The sequence below is a fragment of the Limulus polyphemus genome, unplaced genomic scaffold (genome assembly GCF_000517525.1).
Source record: "Limulus polyphemus unplaced genomic scaffold, Limulus_polyphemus-2.1.2 Scaffold411, whole genome shotgun sequence".
NCBI classification, from domain to species: Eukaryota; Metazoa; Arthropoda; class Merostomata; order Xiphosura; family Limulidae; genus Limulus; species Limulus polyphemus.
In genome coordinates this window covers 29,599-37,918 of record NW_013666021.1, presented here as the reverse complement: position 1 = coordinate 37,918, position 8,320 = coordinate 29,599, and positions in this window count along the sequence as shown.

Below are 8,320 nucleotides of genomic sequence, written 5' to 3'. Positions count from 1 at the left end.
CTACCAGACCATGATACCGCCACCATCAAACTTCACTGTTGTGACAACACACTCGGCTAATAAGCGTTCTCCAGGCATCTTCCATACCCAAACGCATCCATCAGACTGGAAGACCGTGTAGCGTGACTCGTCGCTCCACAGGACCGATTTCCATTGATGCACGACTTCACGGTTCGGTGTGCCTTGCCCCATGCCAATCAAAGTTTTGCGTTTGTTATCAACGGCTTATGGACTGCAGATCTTCCGTGAAAACTCATGGCATGCAGCTCTCGATGTGTCGTGAAAACACTTATAGGGTTGCCTGTGGCTGCTAGCATCTCCAAACACAGACTCTAGGGTCTGACGGTGAGATGAGGTAACCAGCCTTCTTAAGGCGCATCAGCTCCTGTCGGTCAGTATTTTACGCCTACCTGGTCGTTTCTTAGGCTCATTATCACCTGTGGCCTTCCATTTATTCAGCATGTTACCAATTGTTGACCTAGGAATGTTTAATTCTTGTGCAATAGCACGTACAGACATTTTCCACAATAACACCCAACTCTCCTTCCGCTCTGAAACTATTGGCTCTTTCCGTGTACTCATTATTCAGGGTACAAGTTCAAAATGACTTCCGAGCGAACAGCTGATCACCTTTATAGGCCAAATTATTTGCACATTTCGTCGTCATACTCATTTTCTTGCAATCAGTAGTGTGGCCCATGACTTTTGGTAAGATAGTGTGTGTGTGTATATATATATATAACAGTCTAAAATCTGTCTGTCATAAGGGAAGTTCTTAAAGTTTCATTACAGTTGAGTCTCTTATTTAAAAAAAAAAGGTTTATTTACTGTTTAAGTCCACTTTTTTAAAGAAATGTTAGTAAGAGCTTTATATCACACCAAAATGAGAAATGTTATAAAATAGGCCATCGCTAAAATTAAAAAATAATAGGACCTTATAACATTTTTCCCTAAATCGCTTCCTTAATGGAGAAATGATACTTCTTTCCTTTTCAATAATGTACATTAATTTCATACATGAGTCTTTCTAGTGGAGAATCAGTGTGATGTTTCAGAAAAAAAGTAGAATTTTATGTTGGAAAATCCAAGCGTACGCTATGAATTGAATTGTTCTATGACTGAGGGAATGGCATATCCTTGGTTGGAGTTCGTTGCATACACATTTGTAAGAATTCTGTGATAACTCGATCTTAGTAAGTTACACAAGTATATTTTTACTTCAGTATGAGTATAAAGTGAAGAAAAACATCGAAAATCACGGTGACAAACGGAAAAGTGACTTAGCGCGGAGAAAGTCTGAAACTTTGAGAAAGAAAATGAAACGTCAGGATGTAGATAACAGAAAGATAGAGCAAGGAAGAGATAGGCTTGCTCACCAAGTTGTGAGGCAAGGTTCAGTGAGAAGTCGGGAGCAATTTCATGACAGAGAAGCGCAACGTTAAGCTCGCCAAGATCCTGACGGAACAGCTGCCGGTAAGACAGCGTTTCTGCTAGTTTCATATATAATATTTAATTTCTTTTTAAAGCGTGGTATAGCATATACTTCTTTGTTATCCTTTAAAGTAGTGTCCTTTAATAATCAAAATAAATAATGAAAGAAAATCTTTGTATCACTGTCAGTGTAATATATTCTTGTTCCCATATAACCCATTACCATCTAGCTGACACATATATGTCAATAAAGTGTCAAACACTTTGGATGGAGATATGGAAAAATCATACAATTTACATTACTACTAACTTTATAGCAATCGGTTCTTTCACATCCTGAAACATCTGTTAATTAGTTGTTCATGCAATGAGTTAAATCCTAAATTTAGCAACATATGGAAAACATGCAAATAGCTCTAAAATGACTAAGATAGTGGTGAGTTAAATTAGTGTCCTTTCCTACTGAAAAAAAATAATGAAAGAAATCTAGTGATCGTCGGTGTCCTAACATCCATTTCTTGGATTCTTCCTTCGTCCCTCTCCTGTACCTGCTTCTCAATCTGAACCTTGCCAGTATTTGGGTTTTTAGTTTGAAGTGAAGCACAAAGCTAAACAATGGGTTACCTGTGCTCTGCCCACTACGGGTATCGAAACTCGGTTTTAAGCGTTGTAAGTCCCCAGACATACCGCTGTGCTAATTGGGAGTGCCAACATTTGGTCTCCTTGTGTAAAGTGATCCTGAGTTCCAAAGATGGATAGCTGTTATTGGATCAAAGTCACTTATTGAAGGTGAGTGGAGCATGACCAGAAGTTAATCTGTGATTCTGTCAGCTCCCGGACAAGATCTCATATTGGTCTTGATCATCTTTGTCTTGCTCAATCCTCTCTCTGCTTCAACAGAGTTGGCTGGTACAGACAGCAGTAGGTCAAAGAAGCCACAAATGTTAGGTAGCTCCTCGCATTGTTATTCCTGTTTTAAAATTATTATTTTGTGTTCATTTAAAGTTATTATTTCATATTATGCAATTTTTTTACCGAGAAATTAAAAATACCCCCCAGACCACTTTATTCACAACATCAATCTTCTATTTGTAAGTATGCTTATAATCAGACTCTATTCTATCACAAAGCACAAAATATTATTCACCATAGAATAAAACCTCATCAGTTAAAAAAATGATGTTCCGCACATCGCGAAGCACTCCCATTTCTTTACGAACCTAGATTAGCAAATGGTCGATAACAGCAACCTATGCACAGAGCTAGTACACACTGTGTGTTTGCTGAAGATCTACATTTACTTGTTTCGTGAAGTTCAATGGATGATAGCCATGTGGCTCCACGTCAGTATTGCATTGTATTAGATCGTTTGGGGGAGGTCACCGAAGAGCGATTGGAAATTTGGAATGTCCCATTGCTTTCCAATAGATTTTTTGTCAATTGTTTGAATTGAGCATGTCATTATAAGTTGAAAGTGGTAAATATGTGTATACAGGTATTTACAAAATAACTAACCTATTAGACAGGTATGGAACAGAACATTTCATTTCATCATTTAACAGTCCCGTTATTGATGAATATGCACAGTTCCAAAACGTTACCTTAAAGGTTATTTGTGGTTCGACAAACGTGATTGCTGATTGGTGGGATTGCTTCTGAATGATAAAAAAAAAGACTAGATATTTTTGGTTTTTCGAGTAGGAAGCAAATTGTAATTGATCATTTATGAAAGTTTGTTTTTAATTAATAAAAAGATCATTCTCTTAAAAAAGGTCTAGTTTGTATATCTAAATATAATAGCAATAAAAGGCAAGTTTCATGGCTCATTATTCCATCATCCACAACAAAAGGCGGATTATTCGTTGCTCTTTATATCAGCATCCATAATAAAGGGCGTGTTTTTCAGATTTTTTTAAAGTTTAATATTTAATTACACCGCTGTAGTAAAGCTGTAACTAAGTTTCTGTTTCTTAAAAAGCTGTGGTAACTGGTACAATAAAAGTCACTGGTAGATTGCATTCTCCATCTTCCGGTAGCTGATCCGTCTAGACCGATCTAAGCCAGTTTTGTCCAGTCTGACCTAACTTTCTGACAAAATGTAAGTAGCTGATTTTGAAATTTTGTTTTTCGTGATATAAACAGTTATCAAGTTCATGATTTATAACGTGGATATATACATCAACTACATCTTGCAGTATCAAACTTTATGGTGCAGATGAAGTTCTGGTTTTACCACCAATCCTACAGTATCAACCTTGATTGTACAGATGAGATTCTGGTTTTACCACCAATCCTACACTATCAACCTTGATTGTACAGATGAGGTTCTGGTTTTACCACCACAACTACATTATCAACCATAATAATATGTGTGAAAGGCTAGAACGCCGTGTAGGAAAGTCGTTTGGAGGTCGACTTAATCCAGCTTACAATAGATTTATTTGAATCCAGGTTACAGTCGCGAGTGGAGCACAAGCCACTAACTCGATCCATTTACAGTTAGACTAAATAATTGACTCTGACACTGAGATTCAAACACAACACTTTAATGCAATAAATTAAGATACTCGGCTACATAGAAATTACCGAAGTTATCTTGAAAAGTCTCACTGTTAAAACTATTAAATTCATTAACCTAAGTAGGTAATTGTTCTTCAATTAAACTTTTTATAACATTCATTAGATTACTTAATACTACCAGTATGTTATCAATTAACATATTGATTGAAATCTGCTCAGACATATCTTAATATTAAACATTGTACATCCAAATCCTAACTACGTTATTCGATTTTGAGAGAGATAACAATAGTTACTTACATGGAACTCGAGCGAGAAATAGTTTCTAGTCTTCGCAGGGGAGACATTGATATAGCAGTTTCAGTCTTCAATATAGTCGGTTTAAGAACGGTCAATAACAGGCAGGTTGATGGCCTTTCTTCAAGAGGCAGGAGACTTTAAAGATTTCAATTGACAAAATGAATACAGGACTAATAGCTATTTCATACGAGCCAAGAGACTGATTTTTAGCCCAAAACATGGGTTTTTCTACAGATTTTTTTAGTATTCTTACGATTCTCCAAATAGTGTATACATCCAACTCGCAAGTAGATTTGTCATTTAATTGGATAATTTTTGCAGACTCATCGTAATTCTCGGTACTAAAAACAAAACTCTTTCAATAATTGGTCATAGTCGAATACTGTAAATCAGCAACATGTTTGCACGTATCTATCCCAGCCTTCTTCACATCAAAGTTCCACTCAGAGTCTCTGCTTTCCTTACTAATTCCTTTTATGGAATTCATGTCGTCTCTAAGGAAGTATTCTCACGACCGTCTCTCTGCGACGATAGCGCTGGTTTATGGATAACATAAACATCTATTTCTCAATACCGGCCAGAATGCAACTCTGATTTATACCTGACCAACTTTTTCTTTCTTGTATAACTTTTCGTATGCATTAATTAGACGTGCCCAATTTTCTTCGTATTGCATTTATGTATATCACACATGGAATTTTATAAAATATTGTTACGACAGCGGAAGTCGCACGACGCTGGGAGCATGAGCGCTGGAGTTTCTTGAAGGATCATGAATTTTCCTAGCAACTCTAGTTTGTTCGAAGCGCCCTCTTTTTTTTTAGTATATAAGCCTGGCGAGAAAAACCAGTGCGATTAAAGAGATATAGATAGATTGAAGATATAGATAATTGAGTCAAGCGAACAGTCGGTACGGTAAGTAAAGTGTGTGAATCCCTGTGATTTTTAGCGTGTGTTATAAAGGTTGTTAAGTTTAAAGTGACTGTGGAAATTCTGTGTATTACTAAAAGGTGTATTGAGAAAGAATAAACTAGTTTTAATTACGAAGGGACTTGTATCGCTGAAGTTCCTCAGAAAGAATTTATACCTGAAATTAACAAACGAGCAGAGACGTAACAATATATTTCTCTTCTATTGAAGCATTTGAAAATACCGTAAAATGCCTCATATGATGAAATTCTTGCTTTTCCAACACAATTACAGTATCAACCTTCATGGTATAGATGAAATTCTAGTTTTATACTGTCAATAAATTTCCCTCACATATTTTTAATAGGTTCAGAACTGCAGTTTTCATAACACACATGGAAGATGACTAACTCTACTAGTGCAATTTCAGTTATAAGATAGAGTTGCCGATAACAAGTAGCGCTGTAAGTGTTAACTTATAGGTGACCCAATCTGCAATATGGCTAAGTATATTCAGTGTAACTTCAGTTATAGAATAGGGTTAATGAAAACAGACTAAGTATAATCATTTTAAGTTTAGTTATAGGATAGGATCAGATTGGTTCAACTAGTTCTGGTTGGATCAGAACATACTGGTCTCGACTAGAACAGACCAGACCTACAATTACAACGAAGTAAAAGGGCATACAGGTCTATATAACATATCCCTACCTTTATATTGTACCTTGATTCGAACCGGAATTTTCGTTGGTCTATTATGTAGTTGATCAGAGTCGAACCATTTGGTAATCCTGCCTTTCTGCTCGAAACTCCATACCAAAATCAATGCTTTCTGTGGGCTGGGAATCTCTATAATATTTTATGGGTAGTGGTTTTAATATTATCATTTCTACCGTTGTTGGATATTTATGTGGGTGGTACCTTACTTAGTAGCAACATTTATATTATTTTTAAGTCTTCCTTGTAATAAAATAAAATCTACCTTTGAACTTACTGAGTTAGGTATGGCATATCAATACTATATTTAGAAATACTGAAAAATTGCACTCGAAATTTACAAAAAACCAACTGTGTTTGCATTTCTTAAATGAATGTAAATGCTTAAAAGTTTTTCTTCGCTTCCTTAATTTTAAGGTTTCCATCCCACAATTTCGTTATTCTTAATTTTGCTCTTAATCTCTAAGTAAGAATTTTAATTCACTTGAACATCAAATAAGTTTCATCGATTTTTTAAAATTTAAAACATTTTATTGAAATACACAATAACAAAATTCTGGTAAAAACTAAATATACCAAATTGGATAAACTAATTAATTTGAGGCCAAATTTAGGTAAAAATTATTTTATAGAAAATCCTGATAAGGTGCTATTTAACTACTCGAAGTATGTACTTAACGATGTTGAAAAAATATACTAGTTTATGGCTTAGTATTCTAAATAGAATTAAATTTAAAAAGTTTTTACAGATTTGTCACATCATTGTATATGGAGTCAATCGGGTCAGTATTTCAGTAATGTTAGAACTGAAATTAATGATTTAGCCCTGCATGCATGTGATAATTATAAACATTTTTGGCACTTAAATGACTTCAGCTTTGTGGTTTTCTTAGGTCCTGAAATATAACAATCCAATTGAATATGTAGGTAAATCATGCTGTAAAGACATTTTTTGCGGGAACGCTTTATGAATTTTCCAGTCTCCCAGATTTCTTGGTTAGACCTGGCTTGACTGGTGTTGCCATCAGCCCTGAAGTTGATATAATCAGTGGACAGGCTAAGCTCCACTGAGCGTCGACTACCAAGGGCAACATGATTTTAAAAGGACCTTCTTCTGACAGTGTGAAGAATGATGACTGTGGAACTAGTTTGTTGATAGCCTTAGTTAGTTCCTTCTTGTCAAATGTGGTGACCAGCAGTACATCTTCATCCAAGGGCTTTACTGAGGTGAAGATGAGTAGGTTCCCTCATATTTTCGGAGCGTTGGATAGCTTTTTAATTTCTATAATTGGTGAAAAAAAGCTCTTGTTGAAACTCTCCTTCTATGCTAATAGAACTTGGCAGATAAAAAAGGAGGAGAATAAGTCCTAGCAACACAACTGGCTAGAAAGATTAAGCACTTGGTGTTAAATATAAAAAAAGCCAGGACTAATCATAATTATAAACGTTTTTAAAATTAATTTCAAAAGAATATGAAGCTTTAAAAAGTCTGAGTAATAACGACATTGTTATTTCAAAATCAGATAAAAGGAATAACATTTTTATTTTGCTTTCTATGTTGTAATATGCTTAAATGATATTCTAATTATCTGGCTTGCCGTTAGTTTTCTTGCACGATGGTTAATTTTGATTGCATTTATACCGATTTTGATAAATTATTTTGAATTACACCTTTTTTTACCTCAACTCATTGTTGGAGTTTGTGTGTGTATCATGGCGTCGGTTGAGAAAGATGATTACAATCTATCTATAATTAACGTACTATTCAGTAATGTATAATTTTAACGTTCTTGGAAGAGCCTAAAATAAGGAAGGGGGGGGGTTGTAATTGAAATAGCTATTAATCGCACTATTCCTTAAATAGTTCAAAATATAATAAGGCATATTCAAGTAATTCCATAAATTTTCATGCGTTTAGTCATAATGATTTCTAATGCTTCACCATGTTTTTAGTGCCTAAACTGCTATAAACATTTTTTTTTCTTTTAGTATCCTTACCTGATTTATTCTTGGAATTATACTTCGGAAATCTTACATTTTGTGGATACTTTAAACTTATCTGTTGGATTTTGTTTGTTTTGAATTTCGCGCAAAGCTACACAAGGGCTATCTGCGCTAGCCGTCCCTAATTTAGCAGTGTAAGACTAGAGGGAAGGCAGCTAGTCATCACCACCCAACGACAACTCTTGGGCTACTCTTTTACCAATGAATAGTGGGATTGACCGTTACATTATAACGCCCCCACGGCTACAAGGGCGAGCATGTTTGGTGTGACGGGGGTTCGAACCCACGACCCTCAGATTTCGAGTCGAGCGCCATAACCACCTGGCCATGCCGGGTCTATCTGTTGGATATCATTGTATTTAAAAAGCAGAAGTACACTCGTTATTGGATTTAGTTGTTGTTGGAATGCGACTTGGGTTTCGAATGTTGCAAGAAAATC